This window comes from Lagenorhynchus albirostris, chromosome 8, assembly GCF_949774975.1.
Source record: "Lagenorhynchus albirostris chromosome 8, mLagAlb1.1, whole genome shotgun sequence".
Taxonomy (NCBI): domain Eukaryota; kingdom Metazoa; phylum Chordata; class Mammalia; order Artiodactyla; family Delphinidae; genus Lagenorhynchus; species Lagenorhynchus albirostris.
The window spans coordinates 47,004,362-47,023,727 of NC_083102.1; the positions used below are offsets into that span (position 1 = coordinate 47,004,362).

At 43.8% G+C, this 19,366-nt stretch overlaps 1 protein-coding gene across 6 annotated transcripts in view; it reads left to right on the forward strand.

Moving 5' to 3' along the window:
• Positions 1-19,366, forward strand: part of TRIL (TLR4 interactor with leucine rich repeats) — a 153,088-nt gene that overhangs the window by 73,120 nt on the left and 60,602 nt on the right. Inside the window, exon 3 of one of the 6 annotated variants that reach the window (XM_060156940.1) lies at positions 13,183-13,496. The exons of the other annotated variants lie outside the window; for them this stretch is intronic. The gene's annotated coding sequence lies outside the window, so the exon portion shown is untranslated. Of the gene's footprint in view, positions 1-13,182; positions 13,497-19,366 lie in introns of those variants that run through there. 6 annotated transcript variants of the gene reach the window in all.

The window sequence follows — 19,366 nt, forward strand, 5'->3', positions numbered from 1 at the left end:
TATCTCCAACAGGGATGTCAGCTACCTGAGACCAGAGACCTCCCCTCTTTTGGGCACCGTATCTCCAGCACCTATAAATGTTTGGTACATGGTAGAACCTCAATAAACGCCATTGAGTGAATGAATCAAAGAGGGCTCACACACCGACATTTATGTGTCAAGTCCATTCCTCTTGCCTCATTAATGATTTTCTGAGTGGCATTCAGGGTCAGCCCATTATTGTGTGTCTCTCTCTGGGCCTCACAGTCATGTGGGTAACAGAATGACACACCAGAAGTCATAGCCATTGTGTTAGATAGGCTAGGTGAGGTGAGGCTGCAGTAACAAATACCCTGAAAACCTCAGTGGCTGAAGACAACAAAAGGTTTTTACTCACACAAACTCCATTGCAGGCTGGGCCACGCTCTAGGGCACCTCTTCTCCATGAGGCATTTCCACTATCTGGACTGTTTTGATATTATCGTGCTGCCATCATAATCCGTGGCTCCCTGGTCTCCTAGCAAAGAGAGAGCCAGCAGTTCACACACCAGCTTCTAAATGCTTTGGCCCAGAAGCAAGAGACTCTTTTTCTTTCTTTCTTTTTTTTTTCAAAAAGAAAGGATAATAAATGGATATTTACTGAACATTTAAAATATATGATACATTATGTTGCGTGTTTTTGGAACATTGTGGTCATTTATCACACAGCACCCACCAGCTTATACTTGAATATGACAGAAGGGATTTACCTGGTTGGATCTTAACATCACTTTTAGGTTATTTACAGATAAGCTAAAATGCATATTAAAAACCGGTAATTATCCTGGATATAAAATTATAAACCTAATTCTAATTTATTAGCTATTTACCATTCTTTTCTTATAACTGGACATGGGAAAAGGGTGAACATCTTTGCCAGGTTAAAAGGGATTATAAAATGAACAAACACTCTTTTTGATCACAGCCCATTAGCCAGAGCTGCCCACGAGACTCTGCCTAATTGCAAGGGGGCTTGCAATATGGAGGAGTGAATGACTATTTGGTGAGGAAAATGTCTCTACAACAGTCCACCTTGAACACACATAAACCAACTCACACCTGTCCAAGGGAGATTATCTGAAGTCCCACCTAGTCACTGCATCCAGCTCTAAGTCCTGGATCTGCAGGGGATGTGCTATATGTGGCATCTCTTCTGGGTCAGGATAAAGCTCATGATGGTCCAGACGTGTGAACTAAAATGACAGATTATCTGCCCCCTCCCCCCACGCCCAATATACAATGGTGGTACAGGGATGGGGCAACCACAAATCATGCTCCCTTTTGGAAAAAAGAAGATTGTAAGACATAACGCAGTATCTGGTCAATAACAGGGTTCAACCTCCTGCACTGTCGGTGGGAATGTAAATTGCTATAACCACTATGGAAAACAGTATGGAGGTTCCTTAAAAAACTAAAAATAGAACTACCATATGACCCAGCAATCCCACTACTGGGCATATACCCTGAGAAAACCATCATTCAAAACGAGTCATGTACCACAATGTTCATGGCAGCTCTATTTACAATAACCAGGACATGGAAGCAACCTAAGTGTCCATCGACAGATGAATGGATAAAGAAGATGTGGCACATATATACAATGGCATATTACTCAGCCATAAAAAGAAACAAAATTGAGTTATTTGTAGTGAGGTGGATAGACCTAGAGTCTGTAATACAGAGTGAAGCAAGTCAGAAAGAGAAAAGCAAATACCGTATGGTAACGCATATATATGGAATCTAAAAAATAAAAAAAGGTACTCATGAACCTAGTTGCAGGGAAGGAATAAAGAGGTAAGCATAGAGAACGGACCTGAGGACATGGGGTGGGAGGGCGAAGCTGGGGCGAAGTGAGAGTAGCATCGACATATATACACTACCGAATGTAAAATAGTTGGCTGGTGGGAAGCAGCAGCACAGCACAGGGAGATCGGCTCGGTGCTTTGCGATGACCTAGAGGGTGGGATGGGGAGGGTGGGAGGGAGGCTCAAGAGGGAGGGGATATGGGGACATGTGTGTGCATATGGCCGATTTTTACTTTGTTGTGCAACAGAAACTAACACAGTATCGTGAAACAATTATACTCCTATAAAGATCTATTTGAAAAAAATAACAGGGTTCAAGATTCTTCACAGTGTGTGGCTCCACCTGTTGAAGTTTCTTCCTTCTCCATTATTTTCCTTTTGGTCAAATACGAAGTAGGTGTTAGGGGACATGTCCTGTTAGAGAGATGAATGGCTCTCTCAGCCCATTTCCTGCTTGCAAAATATTAAATCTCAAATAGATTCTTTCGAACCAATAGCAGTTTTCTCATCTCTCTGCTTCCAGTCAATTCTATGAGCCAGCAACCACGCCCATCATTCTTCTAGAGAAATGATCCAATCTTTATTTCCTTGCTTTCTTACCTCCGTGGCCCTCCATGTCACAACTTCATGGTGCTCTTCTGCTTTGGTGGGAAAGCTACTCCTTTCATAGGCTTTTACCTGGGGTCTTTTTATCCAGCGGAAAGGTTTCATTGGGCACCATACCATTAGTCTGATTTTTTTCCCCTCAGTTGCTTTGGATCTTTGTTGCTTGAATCTTTTCTCAGTACTATCAGGAATCAGGAAGTGGTCCCTTGACCAGCTTTATCAGGCCTCAAATTTTTGGAATGTATTTCCTTTCTTTTCTGCTTGTAAAACAGTCAGTTCTTTCTTGAGCTCATCTCTTTCTTCTTACACTTTGCCACACAGAGTCAATAGCAACCTCTTCCCCAGGAGCGGTAGGCTTACTACCCCGTGATCGCCTACATTTTGGTCTCCTACGTTCTTGCAGCCAATAGACTGCATAACAAGGAGGAGCATTTCCCCCGAATCTGACATTTGTTTCCTCACTGTCCACCGCTGAACCATTGAGGCAGTGCCACAGATTTCCATTTTGAGTTCTTTTGTTATGGCCGCACTCAGACTAGGTGATCTCCCAGATCCCTTCACACCGTAACGTTCCAAGATTCCAAGACGACGCACCTTGGTCTCTCCTACAGTAAAATCCTGTTGCTGGAACATTATTGAAAAACACTAGTGAACACTATTGAAAGCACATGCATGACACTTATAAAGAAATCAGTATACAGAGTAGATACTGATGTGTATTTTCCTCCTACGCTTGCCTTAAAAAGACAGAGCAGGAGAATAAAGAGGCAGTAGTGTGATCTCGAGTTGTAAGTCTTGTGTATTTTTGGTGTAATGGTATCATGTCAATACTGTAAAGGAAGAACAAGAGACAGAGAGCAATGGAAAAAGCAGTCCAGCATGACAAGGGAGGGAGGAACAGAGCGTTAAAGGGTGTAATTGAGAGGAATCTTCCTGTAGTCAAAGAGGGTGTGGTGGGCAGAGGCTGAAGGGACTCCACCTTTTTGAGTCTCTGGCAGCTGCTCAGGCAAGGAGTTTATAGCCAACTTCAGGAAATGACTCAAGAAAGAAGCAGGGTTAGCAATGAAAGCTCGGGGTTTTAGAGAGCACTGGTGATGCCAGGCTTCAACGACTTTCTTTAGGGGTATTTGAGATTCTGTTAATCCTGGGCTTTGTAAGAGCCATAGGCAAGTTAAGGGATGGGACTATATGGTCATGGTGGAAGCTGGTGATGCAGTGAGAACAGCAGGGCCCAGGGGCTGTTTGACTCTGGGCAAGTTACTTAACCCTTCTGAGTGTTGCTTTCTTTCTTCCTTTGTAAAATGAGGATAATAAAAGTACTTAGGTTGTGGTGAGAAATCAACAAGATAATGTACATAAATAGCATAAAGTTAGTACTCACCAATGGCCAGTGCTGGTGCTATTGATGACGCTAGTGATAATGAGGCCTCTAGGAGGTAATGGAGGTTCTCAGCCTTGTCTGTATGTCATAAGCACTGGGAGCTTTTAACAACCCACTGCCTAGGAGGCATCTCATCCATTAAATAGGAATCGCTGGGGGCAGAATCCAGATATTAGCCCTCTAATATCTCCCCAGTGGATTCCAACGTGCAGTCAACATAGAGAGCTACTAGTTAAGGGTAACACCTCTAGAAAACAGGGATAACTTCTTAGGGTCCAATGCCTCTAAAAGTATTGTACTTTAATTAGGCAAAATTTTAAGAGATAGCATTTCAGTGTGATGAGGATTGAGCCACAGGAGGCATGGGCGTGGACCTACGCATTCATACAATCGTTTAACGAATGTTTACTCGTTCCCTTTATTTATTTCCATCTGGCAAGTCCCGGGGATTCGTAGATGAACAAGAGAGGGAAACCATTATTGGGAGTTAATAATCAAGTGTAAGAGCTCAGCAACAAATCAACCCCAAACTTGAACAGCGGTGGCTTCAATGATAGATGAATCACAAAGGGATCTCAACTATTTTTATCATGGCTAATTTCTTTTAAAAAGAAGTACTGAAATCAGTACATCAAAGTTTTGTTTAGTTTGGGTGGTGAGTATGTTGGTAGTTGTTATGTTATTTTTTTTTGCACTTTTCTCTGTTTGAAATGTTTAAAGAAGAAACTGCTACATTGTGCTAAGTGCTGTGATAGGGGTGAGATTGGGATGCAGTGGGAACACAGAGGAGGGCCACCCGTCAGCTAGCTCAGAGCGGGCACGGGGAGGGAAGGCAGAAGGTCATGGAAGGCTTTCAGGAAACCACTGACACTTCTGACATGGGAAGGTGTCACAAGAGGATTTGCATTTTAGAAAGATGAATGGGGGAGAGAGCAGAGACATGCAAGCGGGGATATCATTAGAAGACCATTTGCTCCTGATGTGAACTTCGTAAGGCCTAGACTAAGGCACTTCCAGTGGGTCGGAGGATCAGAGACCAGAGACATTCTGCAACGGATTGATAAAACTCAGCTACCAATTGAATGCACAAGGTAAGGAAGAGGAAAGCAGGAATGCCTCATGAGTTCCTGGAGTGGGCTTTTGGGTAGACACGGTTCTCAACACCATTAACTCAGCTATGGCTTTTAGAATGAGCGACAGATTAGAAAAGAAGGAGAGAAGATGCTGAGTTCTTTTGGGGGAACTGGTGCTTGTGCTGCACCCAAGTGTCCACAGCAATAGAATATATGGCTCAGGAGAGAGGTCCATCCTCTCTCCTGTATATGAGTACAGATATGGGGCCTTCAGTGTACAGTTCATCTCTGGAGGCGAGGGAGTAGATTCAGACAACAGAGTGACCAATACAGAGCCCTTGAACACACCTGCTTTATAATCATGAGGGCTAGGGTGAGAAGAAAATCCTTCCAGATGGGGCTGAGAGGAAGCAAAACAGACTAACAGAAGGTAAAATCAGGAAAGAGTTCTGACCCAACCCAAGTGAAGGTGTCAATATCAAGGAGAAAAATAAAAGGTTAAAGAACAACAACAACATGGAGAAGTCAATAGGATACCCATGAAATTATCATTCAATATAGCAATTCATTTGCAGGCCAATGGTGATTACAAAACCTATTTCAGGACATGAGATCGTAGAAGGTAAACTTGTAGCATGGAAGGTACTCATTAAACATTTGTTGGATTGAAATGCACTGGGTTCCTGCCATCATGGGACAGGCCCTGAGCCTTGAGGCAGGGGTAGGAGATGCTGGAGAAGGAATGAGGTCTTTTATTGGGCTTCTCAGTTTGGCTTAGGACCAGGGGTTCTGCTGATGAATCTAGAGAGGAGCCGCCCTTTTGCCAGCCTGAGTTGAGTTTGCTTTTGCCAACATTCTACAGCTCTAATCCATTATCAGTAGGTGTCATCCCTTTGCCATATATAGAAACCGTAAGGGCAAAGAAAACACCGTGGGGACTGATGCCTCAGGATGTTTGGCAATGGGATAAATGAGCATTTCACCTTTCCTGCTGATAGACGGAGAGCCCTTAAGGCTCTGGTTCTCCTACTAGATTTTTGTATAGCTCCAAGCATGCCACTGGTACCCACAACAAACCATTAATTAGAGCTAGCTTCTGGTCCAGGTTTGAAAAGACCAAAGTTGCCATATGGAGCTGGGTGTGTGTGTATATGAGAGAGCTTCCCAAGGGAAGAAACCCTCTCAGCTCTCGGTTGCATCTCCAGAGTACAGTGCCTTGTTCCTGCCACCAATAGACATTCAGAAACTATCTATTGGCTGACAGTTGGGAGGAACTGGGGTGTAATCTTCTGGCACTGTGAATTTCCTTAGTACTTTCTTCTGATTTGGGCCATATGAATTGTATCATCTAGGTTCAACCAGACACAGAATCAATACATTTATATATTGAGATTTATTACAAGGAACCGGCTTATAGTATCGTGGGAGCCAGCGGAGCAAGTCCAAAATTTGTAGGGCAGGCAATCAGGAAAAGAAGTTCACGAGCAGAGTGGGGCTGCGTAGGCAGGGCTGAAGCTGTTGTCCACAGGCGGGATTCTTCTCCAGCTCCCTCTCTCGTGCTCGCGCTCTCTCTCTCGCTCTCGCTCTCGCTCTCGCTCTCTCTCGCTCTCTGTCGCTCTCGCGCTCTCTCTCTCTCTCTCTCTCTCTCTCTCTCTCTCTCTCTCTCTCTCTCTCTCTCTCTCTCTCTCTCGTCTTGGCCCTGCTTTTAAGGGCTTCCAACTGATTAAGTCAGGCCCACCCAGATTGTCCCTTACTTAAAGCCAACCGATTAGTGACTTTAATGACATCTGCAAACGCCCTTCACAGTACATCTAGATTAATGTCTGATGGAATAACTGGGTACTTTAGCTTAGCCAAGCCGACATCAAAAAAGCCATCACATGGGTTTAAGAATGTGTTGGAGATGCTGTGGATGAGTAAAGAAAATAGGTGGTTGGGGTGTGTGTGTGTGTGTGTGTGTGTGTGTGTGTGTGTGTGTGTGTGTGTGTGTGTGTGTGTGTGTGTGTGTAGATGGAGCTGGGGGGCGGGCGGGGGGCGGGGAGGTGAGTACCAGAAATGGTGGGACCTCCTTGCTCTCCTTTCTAAATCTGGGGTCTTAGGAAAGTCTGTTTGGGGTGCATTGGTGACTAACATATAGCTCAGGGAAGCCATGACCTCAGCTTCCATCACCTTGACACACTGGGGAAGAGCCCAGTCCAGTGTATTAGGTAGGTGGCGGGCCACCAGATCCACGCCCACCTTGCTTTCTTCCCGGCCAAAGGCACGCAGCTGCTCTGTGTTTTCCCCCCCACGGCTCCCCGCGCCGGGTAAATCTCTCCATAGTGCTGCCAGAGGGCGCGCGAGCAGAGGAAAACGCCGCGGGGCTCCAGGAGAGGCCAAGATGCCGGTGCTGCGACGCCGGCGAATCTGGGGCGGTGACCCGGAGCCCCTGGCACTCATACCTCTCCTTCCCCAGGACCCCTATCAAGGCTGCCACCTTTTATGTGCATGTTTCAGGGAGGGGCAGACGGGACTCCTGGGAGCGAAGAGCTAATAGATTCGCTTTCCTTTGTAAGGGATGGGAAGGGGCGCTTGCTGGGGAGAGGCGGCGGCCTCAGGACAACTGAGGAGAGACCGGAGGTATCTCCTGCCTCATTTGTCAAACTGTCGGCCCCTACCTCCTACTCCTGAAACCCGAGGGCAGAGTGTCTCAGTGCTCGGGGCGCCGGAAGGCCCCCTGTCCCGAGAGGAAGGCACCTGGCTTCCGCTCCCCTCCCATGGGTGCGCAAGGACACCTGGGCGCAGGCCAGGTGGCCGCGCGCAGCCCGGCTGCTGCAGAGTTGCAGCCCGTTCTGCATCTCTCTCCTACGTAACTGCGCCTCTCACCAGCAGTGCTACCCCCTTAAAAGTCAGGGGCCCAAGGCAAAGAGACAGTTCTTTTCTGTAGTTTTGGGGGTTTTGTCTTTAATCTTAGGATTAAAAAGGATGTCTGCCGCAGCTGACTAATGTCACCCATCTCTCCTTTCTCTTTCCTCCTTAAAAACGCAGTCTTAATGAAATGCTTTTAAAAGCAATATAGATTTTGAGGGAAAGAAAAATCACTAGAGGACTTCAACCAAGGTTTTAATGCAACGGCATTATTAAAAATAATAATGGGCCTGGGATTTTGCAATTCTCAAGGGTGGATGGTGAGCAAGGACAAATAGAGTAGATCAGACAGTTGGAAATTATAAAGAGTGGCTGCTCTGCTCATAATTTGCACTCAAAGCACTCATAATTCGCACAATAGGGACATTTAAACACTCAGCGAGCCTGAGCAATAAACACATTTCTCACTCAATCATAACCGAGGTCAGGGAGGGAAGCCGCGGTCTTCTTTTCTTGTCTGATGTAGGAACCTCGTGGCCTCAGCTTATGTGTGGTTTTGGAAAACTCTGACAGGAATGAGTGTCTGGGAGACTTCTCAGTTGTCAAGAAGCTTCTTATGTTTCCTAAAGAAACTCAACCTAGATTCATTAAGCCATGTCACAGAGCAAAGAGAATTAAATATTTTTTTAAGACTGCAACTAATCCTGAAACTTAAATATAGGGGCAAGAATCCTACATATGAAAGGTCTGTGAAATTTTTACAGGAAATGTGCAAAGATGTTGTGTTTAAATATCCTTAGATGAGAAAGAAAATTGGGATTCCACCCCCCCAAAACCCAAATGATTTTCAGCCATCTATTCCCAATCCTCTCCTCACAGACTTCAATTAAATAAAATAACATCTTTTTGAGTCATTTAGGAAAATATTTATATATCAGTGAAATCAAGGAGATTCTTTGAGAGATGTTGCTAAATTCGAGTAAGGCCAAACCTTGTATTTATGCTTTTTTTTTTTCGTTGAAATTGTAGGCTCATATTAAGGATTTTCCCTCCCTTTAAAAACATCAACACAGTGCCATAACTTCCTTTATTTGCAATCAGTATATCCCATGGTTAACAAAGAACTTTTTAAAGAAAACAAGTGCCCTAATGAAATTCAGTACTTCTTTATAAAAAGAAAAAAGGATCTTTTATATGCACTTTTATATGCACTAAATATATAAGCATAGTGTGTACCTGGTAAAGTTGATTTCTGCTGACAGGGTAACTCAGGTAAATCAACGTAAGAGTCCACAGCACATTATAGGGTACACTTTATTGGGTTTTACCTTCAGGTAAAGACTTCTATTAAGAAGGTACAAGTGCCTGCATACCTAGTCTGCCTTGTTTTCCACAGTGCTGTATACATAATCTCTTAAAAAAAATTTTAATCAAAGCTTGCTCTATTGAATACATTTAATTGGAATCCAGTAGTTAAAAAATATAAAAATTTACTGCTGTAGAAAAGTTTTGATTAGTACTTTCCATTAACAAATGTTGTTGAGTAAATCCTCTAACAATTTGCATTCAGACACGAATTGACTTAGCAAAACAGGTGATGCTTTCAACTGTACAAATATATTATTTCCCATAAATATTCCTAATGAAAGAGGTGGTCTGTTTCAGAGGAAGTAACTGCAAGGAAGACTTTTAAATAATAATAAAAAAAATTGTTCCCAACCCTGATAAGTACGGGCATGAAGTCTCGAAGGGTGAGTTATTAGGTGTGGAAAGGCAGTCTAGAAACCTCTCCCACGTACATTTTAAAGTAAGCTGCCCTAAAGCATGGCAGAAAGCATCTGGGAAGCACTGCCATTCTCTTATGTCAGAATCCCGCCCTTTCTTCCCCCACCCCCATCCCCCCAAAAATGAACTCAAATACAAAGAAAAAGTGTTTTACCCTAATGAAACGTTTGGGGAAGATGAGAGTTTATGCTGGAATTCCTTGACTTCATGGTGCTAAAATTTTTTAAATAAATAAAAGAAAGAAAATATTCATACTTTTAAACAAAATTAAAATGTAAAATAGGTTCAATTATCAGAATTTTTGGATTAATCTTCCTTTGATATTTAAATAGCAATTTGGACTTCATTTGTTAACAACGAAAATAGAAATAAGACTGAGGTTTGAAGGGGCATTTTTGGTGCCCCTGTCCCATTTATGATTCTCCAGTTCAAGAAGGACTGCATTTCTCTTCAGTTGTTTGTCTAAATCTGGAATCAAGATGGGACTAGTTATACCACTGGCTATTTTCTAAGTAACAAGTCAGTGTTAGTGTTTCATAGATGACAGACCTCTGACTTCACACAATGAAGCCTGAAAAAAACCCCACGTGCCATGGCCAGAGGTCTGAATCTAGACTTTCCTGGTACATCATTTCTGACTATTCTTAGAGCTGAGTGCATAAATATCTTCAATTTTTTTTTTTTTTTTTTTAGTATTGCTATGTTTTGGTAAATTCCTAGCTACTTAATGCTGTGTGTGTGTGTGTGTGTGTGTGTGTGTGTGTGTGTGTAAGTGTGAGTTGGGAAGTGGGGCAAAGAAGACAGAGCAACAGGGGGGAAAGGAAGAAAAAGAACTGGGGAGGCAGAAAGCCCTCTGCTTTGGGATAAGAATATTACATGTTCTTTTCTACTATCTTATTCACAGTGAATTTAAAGAAGGATATTATTTAACGAAGTGAATCCGTCCTTTCTTTTTCAAAATTGGTCACAGTTATTTCTGTTTCATTATTGTTTAGATGTAATGTTTCTGTTCTGTGGCTTATACTGTGTGCATGATACACACACACACAACTTTTCTTTCTCTTTGAATATCATCACTGTTGGCTGACAATGAAATTGTGAATAACATCTTATTCTATGTTGCATCCCAATGTTCTTTATTTGCAAATTTGATACCTCTATATAATTAATGTAATTCAATGAGCAGCAAACGATACCAATTACAATGCTGTGCATGAAAAGAATGTTACACTGTAAGAATACTTCGCAGGAAAATGACATTTCTTATTAGAATTATTTGATTTCATTAGGATGAAAAGAAAATGTTAGTATAATCTAATCAAATAGTAAGCAGTCAGGAGAAGCAAAATATGTAAAAGAATCTCAATTTTCAGATGAAATGTATTTGATTACTATTCGTTTGACGTTCTACTACCAGTTTAAATTTTGTTAATTAAATCTGAAGTTGGGCTTCCCTGGTGGCGCAGTGGTTGAGAGTCCGCCTGCCGATGCAGGGGACACAGGTTCGTGCCCCGGTCCGGGAAGATCCCACGTGCCGCGGAGCGGCTGGGCCCGTGAGCCATGGTCGCTGAGCCTGCGCGTCCGGAGCCTGTGCTCCGCAACGGGAGAGGCCACAACAGTGAGAGGCACGCGTACCGCAAAAAAAAAAAAAAAATCTGAAGTTATATGACCTGTTAATCTTGTAGGTTAATCAGCAGAAGAAATTTAGTTCAAAGCCTGACTAGAATGCAGTTGTATTATCAATACTTTCGGTATAAAAGGAACCTTTTTCACAGTGTTACTTCCAAGTGCATTCAACAAGATGACTATTGATAACATTCATTTGTAAGAAATAGCCTTATTTGCATGTAAGGAATGAACTGTAAGTGCGTTATAGTAAAGTCATATGAAATGTAGTAATAATAATAACAACCCTTTTGTCGAGCACCTATGATGTCTTGCACTGCACAGAGTGGGCTTACACAAGAATTGAGAAGGATGCAGTTTGTCAACTAGAAGACACAATTCAAATGGCTCTTTACGAAAGTTAAAGAATTACTTGTTGTTTAATAGGTCTTTCTTTTTTTTTTTTTTTTTTTTGCGGTACGCGGGCCTCTCACTGTTGTGGCCTCTCCCGTTGCGGAGCACAGGCTCCGGACGCGCAGGCTCAGCGGCCATGGCTCACGGGCCCAGCTGCTCCGCGGCATGTGGGATCTTCCCAGACCGGGGCACGAACCCGTGTCCCCTGCATCGGCAGGCGGACTCTCAACCACTGCGCCACCAGGGAAGCCCTAATAGGTCTTTCTTAATAAGTAACTTTCCAAAGATAACTTCCATTCAGCTCCTAAAGACATTTTACAAGTTCTGAATTTGTGGGATTTGAATTAATAAAATGTTTCTATAACGTATCCAAAAACTGTTTAGGTCGAGAATTTAAAAACACCCTGGATATGTGGTCTATTCATTCTTTATTGCCAGCCTTATATCTTGAATATCTCTTTATCACCTCTAGATTTTTTTGCACTGTCTTCCCCTGTAAAAGTGTCTTTGAGGGCAGACACCTTCCTAGCCATCCCAGAATCTTCAGTGTTGAACGACAGAATGAGATAGCACAGTTTAGAAATGTGCTAAGAATCCACATTTTAAGGAAAAATATTATAATTGAAAATCTCATTATTTTTAGTACAAAGTAATAGATATTCTGAATTAAAATAAAGTCACACCATAAATAAAAGTGTAAAGAAGAAAATAAATATCCCTCATAATTCCACCCAAAACTCAGGCATAAGCACTGTTCCGTTTTGACACATACACTATTTTGACATATGTTTGTCCAGATATTTTTCTGTGGTTCTACATGCACCTTTAAAAAAACCAAAATATGCATTACACTATACAGTCTAATCTACTTTTTCACTTAATGTATCATGAGCGTCTTTGCTATGGATAAATACAGAAGTCATCACCATTTTAAAAAGCTTTCGAGCATTACACCATATAAATATATCAAAATTAATTCAACTGACTTTCCAAAATTAGCCATTTATGTTGCTTTCGGGTATTTTTTTTTTTTTTGGTATGAAATGCAATTTTAAGACAGTGACTTTGTGCCTCATCCCTCTCCAGAAAGGACCAGTTTAAAAAACTCCATGCAAACAGTCAAGAGGCCATTTGTGGCCACATCATCGTTCTGTTTTCCTAGATTGTTCCAAGGATCTTCTTCCAAAGGTGTATAGCTCTAAAGTAAATTCAATTTCTTTAATGTTTGGAGTGTCGAGAAAAGAAATCATGGAACACATGGGTTCTGCTTGCATTCCTCATGAGTCTTGGATTAAGACAATCTGCCTATACAGAAAACATAGCACTAAGCAAACTTACACGAAATGATCAGAAAATACTGACAATTTGAGATTTCAGCGAAACCTCAGATTACTATACGAAAAAATCTATTTCTAAAATCAATTACCTTTTATGCAGGCAGCACTGACGAAGTTTAAGAGAAGTGAAGAAAAACCTATTCTTTACTTAGAAATGATACATGATGGATATAAGGGACTTTTCAAAAGAATTAATGTTTTGAGGGTGTCCACATCACACAATGATTGCTTAAAAAATCAAGAGAGCAAAAAGAAAAATGAATGGCTAGAACATTTCACTAACTGCCTTTATTCTTTATCTCATCCTACAGGGCCTTGGAAGAATAACAGAACTGCTCTACCCTTTCTGCTCATTTCCTGTCACAGGAGGTGTGATTGTTTCAGTGGTGGTCTCCATTGTCATTCACCTATGGCTGCTAGATCAGAAGATTGACATTATCTAGAAATCTATGGAGTAAAAGGCATCCAAGACCCACTCGCTGGGGATGGTGTGCCAATAAGGGTACAAAAAATAAGGGAAGTGAGAATCTCTCATCAGAACTCTGTTCATTGTGTACAGAAGGTTCTAAAAAGAACAGGAGTGTTTCTGAGTGTCCCTGAGTGGACATAAATTCTAATGCCTCTATGGAATTTTCTTATTTCTTTGACATCCAGCGATAGGCTGGATTAAAACCCTTGGCCCTAAATGAGAATCCAGCCTTCTGTGGGGTGGGGACGGAGGCTGAGTTCTCTCTGCCTCGCTGCTTTCTCTCTCTGTCATCTCCACTGACATACTGCCTGGTATGTCAGGCCACATTTGGCTTGCCACAATGAACATGATGACTGTAGCCCAGGGTTGTCTGAATAACATCTTTCTCTGTCATATTTTGATAGTTCCCTACTGTTCTTCTAACACAGATGAGGAAGGGTGAGCCTCTGAGGGGAAGTTACTGTTTCTCTCTTGAGATGCTCAGGGAGGACGAATATGGGCCAGGGTAGGGTGAGGACCTGGCTGAAATCTTGGCGAGAGCCTGCGAGGGGATCCCACCTAGAAGCTGACAGAACACAAGGTCCGGGTCTAAGCTCTTCTGCAGATGTAAGCCATTGTCTCCCAGTTCCAGCTGATCCGGCTTTAGTGGATGAAATGGCACCTTTCCCTTAGGAACCTCCATTCCTGAAATTACACTCAAGAGATATACGCTGCTTTTGATAACAGGGTGTAAGAGAAGACAGCTTTTTACACGAGTCCTTGGGTGACCTCTGACACAGGAGACATACCCACAATCCTTCTCTCTTTGCCAAGAGCAGGCTCCTGGGAGGACAGGATCCCCTCCTTGTTTGTGGTGACCACTTGTGCCCTGCGGAGAGCATGGAGACTGGTGTGGGGAGCCCGGGCCCCTGGCCTGGGAGCATATGGGGAAGAGCTGATGTGGGCGGCAGAGCTGCCGACGCGGTTATTTATTATTTCACTGAATTACTGCTGAGTGACAAGGGCTCCTCGCGTCCTAGCGGGCTGGCATCCGTGGAACATATTTTTAACATGAATCGCAGAAGAAATAACAAAAATATGAAATGGCTAATTAGAGAGCCATTTCACAAAGGTCCTGCCTGATGACAAGTTTTTTGGTCAGTGTTGCCATTTGCTAATTTCCAAGTGGAGTGAAATCAGAGTCCATGAATCCAGGACTCAAAGCTGGGGCTGGGGCTGGATGAGGGCAGGAAAAGAAGACACAAAGCTGAGCTATTGAGTCTATTTTCCCACCTTCCTAATGTATTGGGTGAGTTCATTTCATTTTGGAAAGCTCTATGGGGCACCTCAGTGTTTGGTGGGAGATGTGGACTTATAGTCCCATAGCAAGTGATTCCAACCTACTCTGCTATTTCTAAGACTAAACTAGTCCCCGCTTAATGTAAAACTCAATGCCCTTGGGGCTTCCCTGGTGGCGCAGTGGTTGAGAGTCCGCCTGCCAATGCAGGGAACATGGGTTCGTGCCCCGGTCCGGGAGGATCCCACATGCCGCGGAGCAGCTGGGCCCGTGAGCCATGGCCGCTGAGCCTGCGCGTCCGGAGCCTGTGCTCAGCGTTGGGAGGGGCCACAGCTGTGAGAGGCCCGCGGACCGCAAAAAACAAACAAACAAACAAATCTCAGTGCCCTAAGCTGAATTTTCTCCCTCTTTCATATTAACCATGCATAAAAACTTGAGTGACCCTTTACCTACAGTGCAGTGAAGTATTACAGTATTCGCTGGGAGATTTTTTTTTTTTCCTTGCGGTACGCGGGCCTCTCACAGCTGTGGCCCCTCCCGCCGCGGAGCACAGGCTCCGAACGCGCAGGCTCAGCGGCCATGGCTCACGGGCCCAGCCGCTCCGCGGCGTGTGGGATCCTCCCGGACCGGAGCACGAACCCGCGTCCCCCGCATGGGCAGGCGGACCCCCGAATCGGCAGGCGGACTCTCAACCACTGCGCCACCAGGGAAGCCACCGCTGGGAGATTTTAAAAGCCTTCAAAGCAGGTAATCATGCCTCTGGGGTCACATGAGTGATGAATACCCAAGTCTTTATTAACCTGTGTGCGAGTATACCTTTAGAATTTATAGCAAAGATGAAAAACGGTTGGAAAGTGTTTTCTCCATTATTTGACAGGCTAACACTTAAACAGCTCCTTTACTTGGAGGCTGGGCACGGGGAGGACAACACCCAGGTAGCTTCCACAAAAGATCTTTTACGCATTAGGAATATTATGAATTGCTGTACTGTTTGCCTTTGACCTACATAAAGGGAGAAGATCAGTCCCAGAAGTAGAATGGAAGTACACATGAAACAGCAGAGAACACAAAGGGACTTGGGTTTCTCTTTCATCTCGATATTTATGGGATAACAAGATGACAACCTACGTCATGTTAGGATTCTGTTTCCCTAAGCATCATGTACCTACCTTAGAAGCTCTGTATTTCAGTAAGTGCTTCACTGCACACACAAAAAACTATCCCCAAACCTAGTGGCTTAAACCAACCGTTTTATTTTGCTCACAGTTTTGTGGGTCGGGCGTTCCGGAAAGCATTGGTTGGGTAGTTATCTCTGGTCTGCATGAAGTCAGCTGGGACTGCTGGGGCTGGAGGATCTTTTCCAAGATGGCGTCTTCATTCATGTGTCTGGAAAACCCTGGGCCTCTCTCCTCCTCCTCCTCCTTCTTCTTCTCTCTCTCTCTCTCTCTCTCTCAATCTCTCTCTTCTCTTCCTATGGCATCTCTTCCTCCAGGGCGTCTCTATGTGGATGTGCCTTGGCCTTTTCACAGCACAGTGGGCTCCTGGGGAGGCACGCTTCTTACATGGGGGCTGGCTTTCAAGAGGTAAGAAGTGAAAGAAGCCAAGCCAGTGAAGGCCTATGCCTGGGACAACCTCAGTGTTACTTCAGTGCAATTCTACTGGTGAAAGCAGTCCCAGGGCTTATTCACGTTCAAGGAGTGTGGATACAGATTCCTCCTTTTAACGGGAGATGGCCAAGATCATGTTGCAGAGGGGTATGTGCGATGGGAGGTACTGTTGTCCCTTTTAGAAACTATAATCTGTCACAGTGAAAAATAAATGTCTAAAGGCTATGCTTGAGAAAGTTTTGTTGTTGTTAGGACATAACCTATAAAGTCTTCATTTTCCGTTCCGATATCCAGGGCTGAATTTCTGTCGTAAATCTTCCTGCTTTGCAATCTGTGCCCATTGGGAATCTCCATGCAGGTCACCCCTTCTCAAGCATCCCCTCCTCTGTGAAGCACACCAGGCAGATTGTCATGCCTCTTCCAGGGCTCCAGCGCTGGGCTCACCTCTGTTATATCACCTGTCAGCCTGTTCTCCTGCTACCTGTCCATCCTCATTGATGGTCTGTGAATTGAGGCAAGAGCTGTATTTTATTTATTTCTATGATTTTTAACTGAGTGTTTAGTTTTTTAATTTTAGCTCGGTTGAATTATGTTGATTGACTTAATAAATGAATAAATGTCACCCTGATTCCAGGAACTTGGCCTTGTAGGTTCACTAAAGACCCAGTAAAAGAAAAACCTGAGGACAAGGCCAGGAAGACTTCTTCCTCCTTGGAATCTGGGGTTAACCAAGTCCACACCTTCCTCAACTGCTAACACCACTGATGAGAGAAGTTGAACAGCTGTGAATAGCAGCTAACTAGCCTATTTATTTCTAGAATACAGGATTTAATTAGACACATTCTCTTCAACAGCTCTTACCAATCAAAGGATTAGAACTGCTCTGGGTGCCAAGCACAAGCTCTACAGAGGAAATGATCTGGAAGAAAAATAATTTTCTCCACCTCGAAAATAGGAGTAGGAAAAATATGAAAACAAATATTTTTGGTCTTATATTTAGTAATTTTTAAATTCCATACTCAGGTCTCCAGTGTCTGTTTCTTTCCTTTCGATTGAATGTCATGTTTACTCAGAGGATTTTAATATAATTTGGGGGATGTTTTAATCCATTTCTGCAGTTTATCACCTTTGAGGTTTGCCCAGTGTCTAGAATGAAGAGTGTATTTGCTGAATTGAGGAAGATGTAGACAAATGCTTGTGCTTGCTAGTTGGTAAACAGATTGGGATGCCCAGATCACAAGGGCAAGTTGTCAGTCTGCTCTAAGCAGTATCCTGCAGCCACGTCTGCGGAATCACGAGAGGGTCTAACCCAAGTGGAGACTTAGGAGGTTCCTCCCAGCTTCAACAACAATTCACGTGCTTATCTGGCAAAGATTGTTAGCCTGAGGCAACTATTGGGTCAGAATCAGAAAATGGCTGATTTGGGAGAAAGTGACTCACTGAATCAAAGGGATGAAAGCACTATTAGTGTAGAATGCAAACCAGGGAGCCCAATTTGACGGTCTGAAGGAGCACATCAGTGTGGAGTGGGAGTAGAGAGCTCTGCTGGACTCCTGGAATGGCTCTCCCAACGCAGAGTTAATGCCCATCACCAGAGAAATGGCCGGGAGCTGTGCTGTGTGTTTCCATCTACATGTGCTTTTAAGGGGGCTTGCAAGTTACATGTTCTTCATATGACTGATGATTTCACTAATTGCCTGAGGAGGTCACATGAGAAAAATGAAGGCCTTAGGCTGGACATCACTGGACAAAATATTCTTGTATGTGGATATCAGAGTCCTTACGTAAAATTTTTATTTTGGGTTGGGGCTAATTATGTGTGTGTGTGTGTGTGTGTGTGTGTGTGTGTGTGCGTGTGCGTGTATGAAAGAGAGAGGAAGCAGGAGACAGAGAATGTGTATATCTCTGACACTGTTATAGAAGTCATGGCATATATTCAAGCTCTGCTGAGCTCTTTCTCAGTGCTAAGTAAACTGAGTGCCAAGCCATATGGGATTATAGAAATGAGTAAAATACAACACTGATCCAGTAGATACCATCGTCTAGTGGGAGAGACAACACATATAAATATTGATATGAAGCACAGTGTGCCGTGATAAAAATAAGATTAAAGCACTGTGAGAGGAGGGTAGAGGGATAGATGCATTTTAGTTGGCAATATCTTGGAAAAGCTTTGTGGAAGAACGGGTAGCGGCAGGGGCTCAGAGGATGAGTGAGCTGGGCAGGCTCACTCGGGTTGGAGGGGTCAGTGGAAGGATTCCTGAGGAACAGTCATCCAGGAGAAGGTTCAGGCCTTGTGTGGGGAAAGGCATCACTGGGGTGGTGGGGGCAGAGTGTGGAGTGGGGAGGAGATACAGAGGATGTGGGAAGATAGAAGGAGAGGGTAGTCTGAAGTGATACTGTGGAATCCTATCGATGCATCTAGTTACTAAATCTGGACTTGGCTTGTTTCCCAGTGAAGAGCCATTGAAGATGTATAAGTTGGGGCAGGAGTGTGTGTGTGAGTGAGTGTGTGTGTGAGTGAGTGTGTGTGTGCGTGCGCGTGTATCTGCATGCAGGAGGGAGGGAGAGAGGAGAGAAGAAGGAGGGGGGAGAGGCAATCTGTGCCTTAAAAAGGAAGTGGGTTGGCAGTTGGGGCAATGCAAGGACATGAATGGAAGCAGGGAGGCCTGTTAGCAGGGGATTGCAGTGACCCAGCTCAGAAACAATGAAGTCTACAGGAAAGACGAGGGCATGGTGAAGAGGAGGTAGATTTGGGTTTTATTATGAAGGCAAAGTAGCCAAAGTTGCCAAATAATTAGAACTGAGGGTTACAGATGATGGTGAAGGTGTACAAAATAGGTACCGGGGTTCTAGGGCACCAGGCTGGCTTGGGATGGGGAAGGAGAAAAAGGAACCACTTTGCATATCCATGTATCCATTTATTAATGCACAAGGCAAATCGTTATTGAGCGCCTGCAGGCACTGAGTGGGGACTGGGATCCAATGGACTAAGACAGCTATGGAGCTCCAGTGGCACTGGGAATTGGGGTCAAGAAATCATGACAGTAATTAGGTTTCTGTGTTATAGACTTGGGAGTTGTCCTTCTAAAAGCGATCTGTGAATCCAGGTGCTGGCTCAAGGAGAAAGTTCATTGTGGGAA